Raw genomic sequence first — 13,815 nt, 5'->3', positions numbered from 1 at the left:
GCTTGGAAGAGGTGTGCATGTATTCATAAGCCCCCCGTCACCCTATAAACTCCTCCGATGATCTTCTACTATGGCAAAATGGTATCCGCACTTAAAAAAAAAAAAAAAAAAAAAAAAGCGATCTACTTTTAGAAATCAGTTGCCATGTAACAATGCAACGTCACACCTGACTTTATGTGAAAGCCACCACAGGGTGTGGGAAGAAAGTAAAGGCAAGTCTACCATGCCAGGGGGATTAGCTCAAGTGGTAGAGCGCTCGCTTAGCATGCGAGAGGTAGCGGGATCGATGCCCGCATTCTCCAAAGCTGATTTTGTTTTTTTCACATGGTAGTAGAGAGTTTCTTTTTACCTCATGCTCAAGGCTCCAACAGCTAAAACTAGGAGGCTTTCAAGCATGAGCAAAACATGCCTTCGATAGCTCAGCTGGTAGAGCGGAGGACTGTAGCAGTAAATCAGCAATCCTTAGGTCGCTGGTTCAATTCCGGCTCGAAGGAATTTTTTGTGAATTCTATCGGATGGTTCATCCTCCTGGTCAACACAGCCCAGGTATGCTCCTTCTGTCCATCTACAACAGGTCTTTTAGAAAGGTTTCCTCCATTGTACCCGAGGAGGTCAAAACAAAGGCAGAGAGCAACAGAGATTTACTTGTTGGGAGAGCAGCTCAGCTGAAACCCAACATGGAATCTTTTCCACCCATAACATGCGATGCCAGCAAAAGAGACCATGGTTCCTGGGAAAACACGGCTAAGCTCCTTCCCTCTATCGACAAAGAGCTCTTTTAGAAAGGTCTCTTCTGTAGTATCTAGGGAGTTCAAAAGGGAGGTAGCGAGCAAGCAACAGGGCTTTTTATTGGAAGAGCAGATGAAAGCCAACGTGGAATCTTCTTCCCCCGTAGCATGCTACTCAAGCAAAAGTGGCCCACGTCCCTGGGTGGGCTTGAACCACCAACCTTTCCGTTAACAGCCGAACGCGCTAACCGATTGCGCCACAGAGACGCAGATGTCTGGCCTTTCCACGGGAACTCCCAGCCAGGCCAGGCGCAGGTTCCTCAGGGGAACCTTTGAACATAATATGACAAAAAGAAATCAGCAAAAACAAAGAGACAATTGCCGGTGCTCAGTAGAGCTCAAGTTGCCGACAATAAGATCCTGCTGTCGGATTCCATCCCATAGACACCCTCCCTTCTAGTCACTTTTCAAAAGTCAGTCGATAAGTACAATTCTCCTCAAGGTAGCAGCATCCAGCAGCAGAGTGGCGCAGCGGAAGCGTGCTGGGCCCATAACCCAGAGGTCGATGGATCGAAACCATCCTCTGCTATGAGATCATTTTCATAGAAGTCGCCAAATCTCTTCTGTCAACACAAACGCGTTTCTGATCAAAAATATAAACCAAAGGCCCAAATCCCTGCTCATCACATGCTGATGGAAAAAGAAGAATTCCCCACGTCACAGCATTTCCTATAGCCCGGGTGTTTTTCAGCCCCACAGCCAAAAAGACCAATGGCTCTGCATGCGTATTTGCTGCGTCGCAACTTTCTTCTCCAAATTATTAAGGCTTTTTTCATGCCTTACCACTCAGTTCTGCACATATGTGCAAAGGGTTTGCTTGGAAGAGGTGTGCATGTATTCATAAGCCCCCCGTCACCCTATAAACTCCTCCGATGATCTTCTACTATGGCAAAATGGTATCCGCACTTAAAAAAAAAAAAAAAAAAAAAAAAAGCGATCTACTTTTAGAAATCAGTTGCCATGTAACAATGCAACGTCACACCTGACTTTATGTGAAAGCCACCACAGGGTGTGGGAAGAAAGTAAAGGCAAGTCTACCATGCCAGGGGGATTAGCTCAAGTGGTAGAGCGCTCGCTTAGCATGCGAGAGGTAGCGGGATCGATGCCCGCATTCTCCAAAGCTGATTTTGTTTTTTTCACATGGTAGTAGAGAGTTTCTTTTTACCTCATGCTCAAGGCTCCAACAGCTAAAACTAGGAGGCTTTCAAGCATGAGCAAAACATGCCTTCGATAGCTCAGCTGGTAGAGCGGAGGACTGTAGCAGTAAATCAGCAATCCTTAGGTCGCTGGTTCAATTCCGGCTCGAAGGAATTTTTTGTGAATTCTATCGGATGGTTCATCCTCCTGGTCAACACAGCCCAGGTATGCTCCTTCTGTCCATCTACAACAGGTCTTTTAGAAAGGTTTCCTCCATTGTACCCGAGGAGGTCAAAACAAAGGCAGAGAGCAACAGAGATTTACTTGTTGGGAGAGCAGCTCAGCTGAAACCCAACATGGAATCTTTTCCACCCATAACATGCGATGCCAGCAAAAGAGACCATGGTTCCTGGGAAAACACGGCTAAGCTCCTTCCCTCTATCGACAAAGAGCTCTTTTAGAAAGGTCTCTTCTGTAGTATCTAGGGAGTTCAAAAGGGAGGTAGCGAGCAAGCAACAGGGCTTTTTATTGGAAGAGCAGATGAAAGCCAACGTGGAATCTTCTTCCCCCGTAGCATGCTACTCAAGCAAAAGTGGCCCACGTCCCTGGGTGGGCTTGAACCACCAACCTTTCCGTTAACAGCCGAACGCGCTAACCGATTGCGCCACAGAGACGCAGATGTCTGGCCTTTCCACGGGAACTCCCAGCCAGGCCAGGCGCAGGTTCCTCAGGGGAACCTTTGAACATAATATGACAAAAAGAAATCAGCAAAAACAAAGAGACAATTGCCGGTGCTCAGTAGAGCTCAAGTTGCCGACAATAAGATCCTGCTGTCGGATTCCATCCCATAGACACCCTCCCTTCTAGTCACTTTTCAAAAGTCAGTCGATAAGTACAATTCTCCTCAAGGTAGCAGCATCCAGCAGCAGAGTGGCGCAGCGGAAGCGTGCTGGGCCCATAACCCAGAGGTCGATGGATCGAAACCATCCTCTGCTATGAGATCATTTTCATAGAAGTCGCCAAATCTCTTCTGTCAACACAAACGCGTTTCTGATCAAAAATATAAACCAAAGGCCCAAATCCCTGCTCATCACATGCTGATGGAAAAAGAAGAATTCCCCACGTCACAGCATTTCCTATAGCCCGGGTGTTTTTCAGCCCCACAGCCAAAAAGACCAATGGCTCTGCATGCGTATTTGCTGCGTCGCAACTTTCTTCTCCAAATTATTAAGGCTTTTTTCATGCCTTACCACTCAGTTCTGCACATATGTGCAAAGGGTTTGCTTGGAAGAGGTGTGCATGTATTCATAAGCCCCCCGTCACCCTATAAACTCCTCCGATGATCTTCTACTATGGCAAAATGGTATCCGCACTTAAAAAAAAAAAAAAAAAAAAAAAAAGCGATCTACTTTTAGAAATCAGTTGCCATGTAACAATGCAACGTCACACCTGACTTTATGTGAAAGCCACCACAGGGTGTGGGAAGAAAGTAAAGGCAAGTCTACCATGCCAGGGGGATTAGCTCAAGTGGTAGAGCGCTCGCTTAGCATGCGAGAGGTAGCGGGATCGATGCCCGCATTCTCCAAAGCTGATTTTGTTTTTTTCACATGGTAGTAGAGAGTTTCTTTTTACCTCATGCTCAAGGCTCCAACAGCTAAAACTAGGAGGCTTTCAAGCATGAGCAAAACATGCCTTCGATAGCTCAGCTGGTAGAGCGGAGGACTGTAGCAGTAAATCAGCAATCCTTAGGTCGCTGGTTCAATTCCGGCTCGAAGGAATTTTTTGTGAATTCTATCGGATGGTTCATCCTCCTGGTCAACACAGCCCAGGTATGCTCCTTCTGTCCATCTACAACAGGTCTTTTAGAAAGGTTTCCTCCATTGTACCCGAGGAGGTCAAAACAAAGGCAGAGAGCAACAGAGATTTACTTGTTGGGAGAGCAGCTCAGCTGAAACCCAACATGGAATCTTTTCCACCCATAACATGCGATGCCAGCAAAAGAGACCATGGTTCCTGGGAAAACACGGCTAAGCTCCTTCCCTCTATCGACAAAGAGCTCTTTTAGAAAGGTCTCTTCTGTAGTATCTAGGGAGTTCAAAAGGGAGGTAGCGAGCAAGCAACAGGGCTTTTTATTGGAAGAGCAGATGAAAGCCAACGTGGAATCTTCTTCCCCCGTAGCATGCTACTCAAGCAAAAGTGGCCCACGTCCCTGGGTGGGCTTGAACCACCAACCTTTCCGTTAACAGCCGAACGCGCTAACCGATTGCGCCACAGAGACGCAGATGTCTGGCCTTTCCACGGGAACTCCCAGCCAGGCCAGGCGCAGGTTCCTCAGGGGAACCTTTGAACATAATATGACAAAAAGAAATCAGCAAAAACAAAGAGACAATTGCCGGTGCTCAGTAGAGCTCAAGTTGCCGACAATAAGATCCTGCTGTCGGATTCCATCCCATAGACACCCTCCCTTCTAGTCACTTTTCAAAAGTCAGTCGATAAGTACAATTCTCCTCAAGGTAGCAGCATCCAGCAGCAGAGTGGCGCAGCGGAAGCGTGCTGGGCCCATAACCCAGAGGTCGATGGATCGAAACCATCCTCTGCTATGAGATCATTTTCATAGAAGTCGCCAAATCTCTTCTGTCAACACAAACGCGTTTCTGATCAAAAATATAAACCAAAGGCCCAAATCCCTGCTCATCACATGCTGATGGAAAAAGAAGAATTCCCCACGTCACAGCATTTCCTATAGCCCGGGTGTTTTTCAGCCCCACAGCCAAAAAGACCAATGGCTCTGCATGCGTATTTGCTGCGTCGCAACTTTCTTCTCCAAATTATTAAGGCTTTTTTCATGCCTTACCACTCAGTTCTGCACATATGTGCAAAGGGTTTGCTTGGAAGAGGTGTGCATGTATTCATAAGCCCCCCGTCACCCTATAAACTCCTCCGATGATCTTCTACTATGGCAAAATGGTATCCGCACTTAAAAAAAAAAAAAAAAAAAAAAAAAGCGATCTACTTTTAGAAATCAGTTGCCATGTAACAATGCAACGTCACACCTGACTTTATGTGAAAGCCACCACAGGGTGTGGGAAGAAAGTAAAGGCAAGTCTACCATGCCAGGGGGATTAGCTCAAGTGGTAGAGCGCTCGCTTAGCATGCGAGAGGTAGCGGGATCGATGCCCGCATTCTCCAAAGCTGATTTTGTTTTTTTCACATGGTAGTAGAGAGTTTCTTTTTACCTCATGCTCAAGGCTCCAACAGCTAAAACTAGGAGGCTTTCAAGCATGAGCAAAACATGCCTTCGATAGCTCAGCTGGTAGAGCGGAGGACTGTAGCAGTAAATCAGCAATCCTTAGGTCGCTGGTTCAATTCCGGCTCGAAGGAATTTTTTGTGAATTCTATCGGATGGTTCATCCTCCTGGTCAACACAGCCCAGGTATGCTCCTTCTGTCCATCTACAACAGGTCTTTTAGAAAGGTTTCCTCCATTGTACCCGAGGAGGTCAAAACAAAGGCAGAGAGCAACAGAGATTTACTTGTTGGGAGAGCAGCTCAGCTGAAACCCAACATGGAATCTTTTCCACCCATAACATGCGATGCCAGCAAAAGAGACCATGGTTCCTGGGAAAACACGGCTAAGCTCCTTCCCTCTATCGACAAAGAGCTCTTTTAGAAAGGTCTCTTCTGTAGTATCTAGGGAGTTCAAAAGGGAGGTAGCGAGCAAGCAACAGGGCTTTTTATTGGAAGAGCAGATGAAAGCCAACGTGGAATCTTCTTCCCCCGTAGCATGCTACTCAAGCAAAAGTGGCCCACGTCCCTGGGTGGGCTTGAACCACCAACCTTTCCGTTAACAGCCGAACGCGCTAACCGATTGCGCCACAGAGACGCAGATGTCTGGCCTTTCCACGGGAACTCCCAGCCAGGCCAGGCGCAGGTTCCTCAGGGGAACCTTTGAACATAATATGACAAAAAGAAATCAGCAAAAACAAAGAGACAATTGCCGGTGCTCAGTAGAGCTCAAGTTGCCGACAATAAGATCCTGCTGTCGGATTCCATCCCATAGACACCCTCCCTTCTAGTCACTTTTCAAAAGTCAGTCGATAAGTACAATTCTCCTCAAGGTAGCAGCATCCAGCAGCAGAGTGGCGCAGCGGAAGCGTGCTGGGCCCATAACCCAGAGGTCGATGGATCGAAACCATCCTCTGCTATGAGATCATTTTCATAGAAGTCGCCAAATCTCTTCTGTCAACACAAACGCGTTTCTGATCAAAAATATAAACCAAAGGCCCAAATCCCTGCTCATCACATGCTGATGGAAAAAGAAGAATTCCCCACGTCACAGCATTTCCTATAGCCCGGGTGTTTTTCAGCCCCACAGCCAAAAAGACCAATGGCTCTGCATGCGTATTTGCTGCGTCGCAACTTTCTTCTCCAAATTATTAAGGCTTTTTTCATGCCTTACCACTCAGTTCTGCACATATGTGCAAAGGGTTTGCTTGGAAGAGGTGTGCATGTATTCATAAGCCCCCCGTCACCCTATAAACTCCTCCGATGATCTTCTACTATGGCAAAATGGTATCCGCACTTAAAAAAAAAAAAAAAAAAAAAAAAAGCGATCTACTTTTAGAAATCAGTTGCCATGTAACAATGCAACGTCACACCTGACTTTATGTGAAAGCCACCACAGGGTGTGGGAAGAAAGTAAAGGCAAGTCTACCATGCCAGGGGGATTAGCTCAAGTGGTAGAGCGCTCGCTTAGCATGCGAGAGGTAGCGGGATCGATGCCCGCATTCTCCAAAGCTGATTTTGTTTTTTTCACATGGTAGTAGAGAGTTTCTTTTTACCTCATGCTCAAGGCTCCAACAGCTAAAACTAGGAGGCTTTCAAGCATGAGCAAAACATGCCTTCGATAGCTCAGCTGGTAGAGCGGAGGACTGTAGCAGTAAATCAGCAATCCTTAGGTCGCTGGTTCAATTCCGGCTCGAAGGAATTTTTTGTGAATTCTATCGGATGGTTCATCCTCCTGGTCAACACAGCCCAGGTATGCTCCTTCTGTCCATCTACAACAGGTCTTTTAGAAAGGTTTCCTCCATTGTACCCGAGGAGGTCAAAACAAAGGCAGAGAGCAACAGAGATTTACTTGTTGGGAGAGCAGCTCAGCTGAAACCCAACATGGAATCTTTTCCACCCATAACATGCGATGCCAGCAAAAGAGACCATGGTTCCTGGGAAAACACGGCTAAGCTCCTTCCCTCTATCGACAAAGAGCTCTTTTAGAAAGGTCTCTTCTGTAGTATCTAGGGAGTTCAAAAGGGAGGTAGCGAGCAAGCAACAGGGCTTTTTATTGGAAGAGCAGATGAAAGCCAACGTGGAATCTTCTTCCCCCGTAGCATGCTACTCAAGCAAAAGTGGCCCACGTCCCTGGGTGGGCTTGAACCACCAACCTTTCCGTTAACAGCCGAACGCGCTAACCGATTGCGCCACAGAGACGCAGATGTCTGGCCTTTCCACGGGAACTCCCAGCCAGGCCAGGCGCAGGTTCCTCAGGGGAACCTTTGAACATAATATGACAAAAAGAAATCAGCAAAAACAAAGAGACAATTGCCGGTGCTCAGTAGAGCTCAAGTTGCCGACAATAAGATCCTGCTGTCGGATTCCATCCCATAGACACCCTCCCTTCTAGTCACTTTTCAAAAGTCAGTCGATAAGTACAATTCTCCTCAAGGTAGCAGCATCCAGCAGCAGAGTGGCGCAGCGGAAGCGTGCTGGGCCCATAACCCAGAGGTCGATGGATCGAAACCATCCTCTGCTATGAGATCATTTTCATAGAAGTCGCCAAATCTCTTCTGTCAACACAAACGCGTTTCTGATCAAAAATATAAACCAAAGGCCCAAATCCCTGCTCATCACATGCTGATGGAAAAAGAAGAATTCCCCACGTCACAGCATTTCCTATAGCCCGGGTGTTTTTCAGCCCCACAGCCAAAAAGACCAATGGCTCTGCATGCGTATTTGCTGCGTCGCAACTTTCTTCTCCAAATTATTAAGGCTTTTTTCATGCCTTACCACTCAGTTCTGCACATATGTGCAAAGGGTTTGCTTGGAAGAGGTGTGCATGTATTCATAAGCCCCCCGTCACCCTATAAACTCCTCCGATGATCTTCTACTATGGCAAAATGGTATCCGCACTTAAAAAAAAAAAAAAAAAAAAAAAAAGCGATCTACTTTTAGAAATCAGTTGCCATGTAACAATGCAACGTCACACCTGACTTTATGTGAAAGCCACCACAGGGTGTGGGAAGAAAGTAAAGGCAAGTCTACCATGCCAGGGGGATTAGCTCAAGTGGTAGAGCGCTCGCTTAGCATGCGAGAGGTAGCGGGATCGATGCCCGCATTCTCCAAAGCTGATTTTGTTTTTTTCACATGGTAGTAGAGAGTTTCTTTTTACCTCATGCTCAAGGCTCCAACAGCTAAAACTAGGAGGCTTTCAAGCATGAGCAAAACATGCCTTCGATAGCTCAGCTGGTAGAGCGGAGGACTGTAGCAGTAAATCAGCAATCCTTAGGTTGCTGGTTCAATTCCGGCTCGAAGGAATTTTTTGTGAATTCTATCGGATGGTTCATCCTCCTGGTCAACACAGCCCAGGTATGCTCCTTCTGTCCATCTACAACAGGTCTTTTAGAAAGGTTTCCTCCATTGTACCCGAGGAGGTCAAAACAAAGGCAGAGAGCAACAGAGATTTACTTGTTGGGAGAGCAGCTCAGCTGAAACCCAACATGGAATCTTTTCCACCCATAACATGCGATGCCAGCAAAAGAGACCATGGTTCCTGGGAAAACACGGCTAAGCTCCTTCCCTCTATCGACAAAGAGCTCTTTTAGAAAGGTCTCTTCTGTAGTATCTAGGGAGTTCAAAAGGGAGGTAGCGAGCAAGCAACAGGGCTTTTTATTGGAAGAGCAGATGAAAGCCAACGTGGAATCTTCTTCCCCCGTAGCATGCTACTCAAGCAAAAGTGGCCCACGTCCCTGGGTGGGCTTGAACCACCAACCTTTCCGTTAACAGCCGAACGCGCTAACCGATTGCGCCACAGAGACGCAGATGTCTGGCCTTTCCACGGGAACTCCCAGCCAGGCCAGGCGCAGGTTCCTCAGGGGAACCTTTGAACATAATATGACAAAAAGAAATCAGCAAAAACAAAGAGACAATTGCCGGTGCTCAGTAGAGCTCAAGTTGCCGACAATAAGATCCTGCTGTCGGATTCCATCCCATAGACACCCTCCCTTCTAGTCACTTTTCAAAAGTCAGTCGATAAGTACAATTCTCCTCAAGGTAGCAGCATCCAGCAGCAGAGTGGCGCAGCGGAAGCGTGCTGGGCCCATAACCCAGAGGTCGATGGATCGAAACCATCCTCTGCTATGAGATCATTTTCATAGAAGTCGCCAAATCTCTTCTGTCAACACAAACGCGTTTCTGATCAAAAATATAAACCAAAGGCCCAAATCCCTGCTCATCACATGCTGATGGAAAAAGAAGAATTCCCCACGTCACAGCATTTCCTATAGCCCGGGTGTTTTTCAGCCCCACAGCCAAAAAGACCAATGGCTCTGCATGCGTATTTGCTGCGTCGCAACTTTCTTCTCCAAATTATTAAGGCTTTTTTCATGCCTTACCACTCAGTTCTGCACATATGTGCAAAGGGTTTGCTTGGAAGAGGTGTGCATGTATTCATAAGCCCCCCGTCACCCTATAAACTCCTCCGATGATCTTCTACTATGGCAAAATGGTATCCGCACTTAAAAAAAAAAAAAAAAAAAAGCGATCTACTTTTAGAAATCAGTTGCCATGTAACAATGCAACGTCACACCTGACTTTATGTGAAAGCCACCACAGGGTGTGGGAAGAAAGTAAAGGCAAGTCTACCATGCCAGGGGGATTAGCTCAAGTGGTAGAGCGCTCGCTTAGCATGCGAGAGGTAGCGGGATCGATGCCCGCATTCTCCAAAGCTGATTTTGTTTTTTTCACATGGTAGTAGAGAGTTTCTTTTTACCTCATGCTCAAGGCTCCAACAGCTAAAACTAGGAGGCTTTCAAGCATGAGCAAAACATGCCTTCGATAGCTCAGCTGGTAGAGCGGAGGACTGTAGCAGTAAATCAGCAATCCTTAGGTCGCTGGTTCAATTCCGGCTCGAAGGAATTTTTTGTGAATTCTATCGGATGGTTCATCCTCCTGGTCAACACAGCCCAGGTATGCTCCTTCTGTCCATCTACAACAGGTCTTTTAGAAAGGTTTCCTCCATTGTACCCGAGGAGGTCAAAACAAAGGCAGAGAGCAACAGAGATTTACTTGTTGGGAGAGCAGCTCAGCTGAAACCCAACATGGAATCTTTTCCACCCATAACATGCGATGCCAGCAAAAGAGACCATGGTTCCTGGGAAAACACGGCTAAGCTCCTTCCCTCTATCGACAAAGAGCTCTTTTAGAAAGGTCTCTTCTGTAGTATCTAGGGAGTTCAAAAGGGAGGTAGCGAGCAAGCAACAGGGCTTTTTATTGGAAGAGCAGATGAAAGCCAACGTGGAATCTTCTTCCCCCGTAGCATGCTACTCAAGCAAAAGTGGCCCACGTCCCTGGGTGGGCTTGAACCACCAACCTTTCCGTTAACAGCCGAACGCGCTAACCGATTGCGCCACAGAGACGCAGATGTCTGGCCTTTCCACGGGAACTCCCAGCCAGGCCAGGCGCAGGTTCCTCAGGGGAACCTTTGAACATAATATGACAAAAAGAAATCAGCAAAAACAAAGAGACAATTGCCGGTGCTCAGTAGAGCTCAAGTTGCCGACAATAAGATCCTGCTGTCGGATTCCATCCCATAGACACCCTCCCTTCTAGTCACTTTTCAAAAGTCAGTCGATAAGTACAATTCTCCTCAAGGTAGCAGCATCCAGCAGCAGAGTGGCGCAGCGGAAGCGTGCTGGGCCCATAACCCAGAGGTCGATGGATCGAAACCATCCTCTGCTATGAGATCATTTTCATAGAAGTCGCCAAATCTCTTCTGTCAACACAAACGCGTTTCTGATCAAAAATATAAACCAAAGGCCCAAATCCCTGCTCATCACATGCTGATGGAAAAAGAAGAATTCCCCACGTCACAGCATTTCCTATAGCCCGGGTGTTTTTCAGCCCCACAGCCAAAAAGACCAATGGCTCTGCATGCGTATTTGCTGCGTCGCAACTTTCTTCTCCAAATTATTAAGGCTTTTTTCATGCCTTACCACTCAGTTCTGCACATATGTGCAAAGGGTTTGCTTGGAAGAGGTGTGCATGTATTCATAAGCCCCCCGTCACCCTATAAACTCCTCCGATGATCTTCTACTATGGCAAAATGGTATCCGCACTTAAAAAAAAAAAAAAAAAAAAAGCGATCTACTTTTAGAAATCAGTTGCCATGTAACAATGCAACGTCACACCTGACTTTATGTGAAAGCCACCACAGGGTGTGGGAAGAAAGTAAAGGCAAGTCTACCATGCCAGGGGGATTAGCTCAAGTGGTAGAGCGCTCGCTTAGCATGCGAGAGGTAGCGGGATCGATGCCCGCATTCTCCAAAGCTGATTTTGTTTTTTTCACATGGTAGTAGAGAGTTTCTTTTTACCTCATGCTCAAGGCTCCAACAGCTAAAACTAGGAGGCTTTCAAGCATGAGCAAAACATGCCTTCGATAGCTCAGCTGGTAGAGCGGAGGACTGTAGCAGTAAATCAGCAATCCTTAGGTCGCTGGTTCAATTCCGGCTCGAAGGAATTTTTTGTGAATTCTATCGGATGGTTCATCCTCCTGGTCAACACAGCCCAGGTATGCTCCTTCTGTCCATCTACAACAGGTCTTTTAGAAAGGTTTCCTCCATTGTACCCGAGGAGGTCAAAACAAAGGCAGAGAGCAACAGAGATTTACTTGTTGGGAGAGCAGCTCAGCTGAAACCCAACATGGAATCTTTTCCACCCATAACATGCGATGCCAGCAAAAGAGACCATGGTTCCTGGGAAAACACGGCTAAGCTCCTTCCCTCTATCGACAAAGAGCTCTTTTAGAAAGGTCTCTTCTGTAGTATCTAGGGAGTTCAAAAGGGAGGTAGCGAGCAAGCAACAGGGCTTTTTATTGGAAGAGCAGATGAAAGCCAACGTGGAATCTTCTTCCCCCGTAGCATGCTACTCAAGCAAAAGTGGCCCACGTCCCTGGGTGGGCTTGAACCACCAACCTTTCCGTTAACAGCCGAACGCGCTAACCGATTGCGCCACAGAGACGCAGATGTCTGGCCTTTCCACGGGAACTCCCAGCCAGGCCAGGCGCAGGTTCCTCAGGGGAACCTTTGAACATAATATGACAAAAAGAAATCAGCAAAAACAAAGAGACAATTGCCGGTGCTCAGTAGAGCTCAAGTTGCCGACAATAAGATCCTGCTGTCGGATTCCATCCCATAGACACCCTCCCTTCTAGTCACTTTTCAAAAGTCAGTCGATAAGTACAATTCTCCTCAAGGTAGCAGCATCCAGCAGCAGAGTGGCGCAGCGGAAGCGTGCTGGGCCCATAACCCAGAGGTCGATGGATCGAAACCATCCTCTGCTATGAGATCATTTTCATAGAAGTCGCCAAATCTCTTCTGTCAACACAAACGCGTTTCTGATCAAAAATATAAACCAAAGGCCCAAATCCCTGCTCATCACATGCTGATGGAAAAAGAAGAATTCCCCACGTCACAGCATTTCCTATAGCCCGGGTGTTTTTCAGCCCCACAGCCAAAAAGACCAATGGCTCTGCATGCGTATTTGCTGCGTCGCAACTTTCTTCTCCAAATTATTAAGGCTTTTTTCATGCCTTACCACTCAGTTCTGCACATATGTGCAAAGGGTTTGCTTGGAAGAGGTGTGCATGTATTCATAAGCCCCCCGTCACCCTATAAACTCCTCCGATGATCTTCTACTATGGCAAAATGGTATCCGCACTTAAAAAAAAAAAAAAAAAAAAAAAAGCGATCTACTTTTAGAAATCAGTTGCCATGTAACAATGCAACGTCACACCTGACTTTATGTGAAAGCCACCACAGGGTGTGGGAAGAAAGTAAAGGCAAGTCTACCATGCCAGGGGGATTAGCTCAAGTGGTAGAGCGCTCGCTTAGCATGCGAGAGGTAGCGGGATCGATGCCCGCATTCTCCAAAGCTGATTTTGTTTTTTTCACATGGTAGTAGAGAGTTTCTTTTTACCTCATGCTCAAGGCTCCAACAGCTAAAACTAGGAGGCTTTCAAGCATGAGCAAAACATGCCTTCGATAGCTCAGCTGGTAGAGCGGAGGACTGTAGCAGTAAATCAGCAATCCTTAGGTCGCTGGTTCAATTCCGGCTCGAAGGAATTTTTTGTGAATTCTATCGGATGGTTCATCCTCCTGGTCAACACAGCCCAGGTATGCTCCTTCTGTCCATCTACAACAGGTCTTTTAGAAAGGTTTCCTCCATTGTACCCGAGGAGGTCAAAACAAAGGCAGAGAGCAACAGAGATTTACTTGTTGGGAGAGCAGCTCAGCTGAAACCCAACATGGAATCTTTTCCACCCATAACATGCGATGCCAGCAAAAGAGACCATGGTTCCTGGGAAAACACGGCTAAGCTCCTTCCCTCTATCGACAAAGAGCTCTTTTAGAAAGGTCTCTTCTGTAGTATCTAGGGAGTTCAAAAGGGAGGTAGCGAGCAAGCAACAGGGCTTTTTATTGGAAGAGCAGATGAAAGCCAACGTGGAATCTTCTTCCCCCGTAGCATGCTACTCAAGCAAAAGTGGCCCACGTCCCTGGGTGGGCTTGAACCACCAACCTTTCCGTTAACAGCCGAACGCGCTAACCGATTGCGCCACAGAG

At 47.0% G+C, this 13,815-nt stretch overlaps 18 non-coding genes across 18 annotated transcripts; all 18 read left to right on the top strand.

Annotated features, from left to right (window-relative positions):
* Positions 1-229: 229 nt before the first annotated feature.
* On the top strand, positions 230-302 carry TRNAA-AGC (transfer RNA alanine (anticodon AGC)). The gene has a single exon. It is a non-coding gene; the product is annotated as a tRNA-Ala (tRNA).
* A 106-nt stretch (positions 303-408) lies between these two features.
* Positions 409-494, top strand: TRNAY-GUA (transfer RNA tyrosine (anticodon GUA)). Its single transcript is given in 2 exon segments — positions 409-445; positions 459-494. It is a non-coding gene; the product is annotated as a tRNA-Tyr (tRNA).
* A 1,339-nt stretch (positions 495-1,833) lies between these two features.
* On the top strand, positions 1,834-1,906 carry TRNAA-AGC (transfer RNA alanine (anticodon AGC)). The gene has a single exon. It is a non-coding gene; the product is annotated as a tRNA-Ala (tRNA).
* Positions 1,907-2,012: 106 nt separating this feature from the next.
* TRNAY-GUA (transfer RNA tyrosine (anticodon GUA)) lies at positions 2,013-2,098 on the top strand. Its single transcript is given in 2 exon segments — positions 2,013-2,049; positions 2,063-2,098. It is a non-coding gene; the product is annotated as a tRNA-Tyr (tRNA).
* Positions 2,099-3,437: 1,339 nt separating this feature from the next.
* Positions 3,438-3,510, top strand: TRNAA-AGC (transfer RNA alanine (anticodon AGC)). The gene has a single exon. It is a non-coding gene; the product is annotated as a tRNA-Ala (tRNA).
* Positions 3,511-3,616: 106 nt separating this feature from the next.
* On the top strand, positions 3,617-3,702 carry TRNAY-GUA (transfer RNA tyrosine (anticodon GUA)). Its single transcript is given in 2 exon segments — positions 3,617-3,653; positions 3,667-3,702. It is a non-coding gene; the product is annotated as a tRNA-Tyr (tRNA).
* A 1,339-nt stretch (positions 3,703-5,041) lies between these two features.
* On the top strand, positions 5,042-5,114 carry TRNAA-AGC (transfer RNA alanine (anticodon AGC)). Its single transcript has one exon. It is a non-coding gene; the product is annotated as a tRNA-Ala (tRNA).
* Positions 5,115-5,220: 106 nt separating this feature from the next.
* On the top strand, positions 5,221-5,306 carry TRNAY-GUA (transfer RNA tyrosine (anticodon GUA)). Its single transcript is given in 2 exon segments — positions 5,221-5,257; positions 5,271-5,306. It is a non-coding gene; the product is annotated as a tRNA-Tyr (tRNA).
* Positions 5,307-6,645: 1,339 nt separating this feature from the next.
* On the top strand, positions 6,646-6,718 carry TRNAA-AGC (transfer RNA alanine (anticodon AGC)). The gene has a single exon. It is a non-coding gene; the product is annotated as a tRNA-Ala (tRNA).
* Positions 6,719-6,824: 106 nt separating this feature from the next.
* Positions 6,825-6,910, top strand: TRNAY-GUA (transfer RNA tyrosine (anticodon GUA)). Its single transcript is given in 2 exon segments — positions 6,825-6,861; positions 6,875-6,910. It is a non-coding gene; the product is annotated as a tRNA-Tyr (tRNA).
* Positions 6,911-8,249: 1,339 nt separating this feature from the next.
* TRNAA-AGC (transfer RNA alanine (anticodon AGC)) lies at positions 8,250-8,322 on the top strand. Its single transcript has one exon. It is a non-coding gene; the product is annotated as a tRNA-Ala (tRNA).
* A 106-nt stretch (positions 8,323-8,428) lies between these two features.
* On the top strand, positions 8,429-8,514 carry TRNAY-GUA (transfer RNA tyrosine (anticodon GUA)). Its single transcript is given in 2 exon segments — positions 8,429-8,465; positions 8,479-8,514. It is a non-coding gene; the product is annotated as a tRNA-Tyr (tRNA).
* Positions 8,515-9,848: 1,334 nt separating this feature from the next.
* Positions 9,849-9,921, top strand: TRNAA-AGC (transfer RNA alanine (anticodon AGC)). The gene has a single exon. It is a non-coding gene; the product is annotated as a tRNA-Ala (tRNA).
* Positions 9,922-10,027: 106 nt separating this feature from the next.
* TRNAY-GUA (transfer RNA tyrosine (anticodon GUA)) lies at positions 10,028-10,113 on the top strand. Its single transcript is given in 2 exon segments — positions 10,028-10,064; positions 10,078-10,113. It is a non-coding gene; the product is annotated as a tRNA-Tyr (tRNA).
* Positions 10,114-11,448: 1,335 nt separating this feature from the next.
* Positions 11,449-11,521, top strand: TRNAA-AGC (transfer RNA alanine (anticodon AGC)). Its single transcript has one exon. It is a non-coding gene; the product is annotated as a tRNA-Ala (tRNA).
* A 106-nt stretch (positions 11,522-11,627) lies between these two features.
* On the top strand, positions 11,628-11,713 carry TRNAY-GUA (transfer RNA tyrosine (anticodon GUA)). Its single transcript is given in 2 exon segments — positions 11,628-11,664; positions 11,678-11,713. It is a non-coding gene; the product is annotated as a tRNA-Tyr (tRNA).
* Positions 11,714-13,051: 1,338 nt separating this feature from the next.
* TRNAA-AGC (transfer RNA alanine (anticodon AGC)) lies at positions 13,052-13,124 on the top strand. Its single transcript has one exon. It is a non-coding gene; the product is annotated as a tRNA-Ala (tRNA).
* Positions 13,125-13,230: 106 nt separating this feature from the next.
* TRNAY-GUA (transfer RNA tyrosine (anticodon GUA)) lies at positions 13,231-13,316 on the top strand. The gene is given in 2 exon segments: positions 13,231-13,267; positions 13,281-13,316. It is a non-coding gene; the product is annotated as a tRNA-Tyr (tRNA).
* Positions 13,317-13,815: the final 499 nt, after the last annotated feature.

The sequence above is a fragment of the Anomaloglossus baeobatrachus genome, chromosome 3, assembly GCF_048569485.1.
Source record: "Anomaloglossus baeobatrachus isolate aAnoBae1 chromosome 3, aAnoBae1.hap1, whole genome shotgun sequence".
NCBI classification, from domain to species: Eukaryota; Metazoa; Chordata; class Amphibia; order Anura; family Aromobatidae; genus Anomaloglossus; species Anomaloglossus baeobatrachus.
Note: the sequence above shows the minus strand (reverse complement) of the source record. Positions and strands in the feature narration are given on the sequence as shown.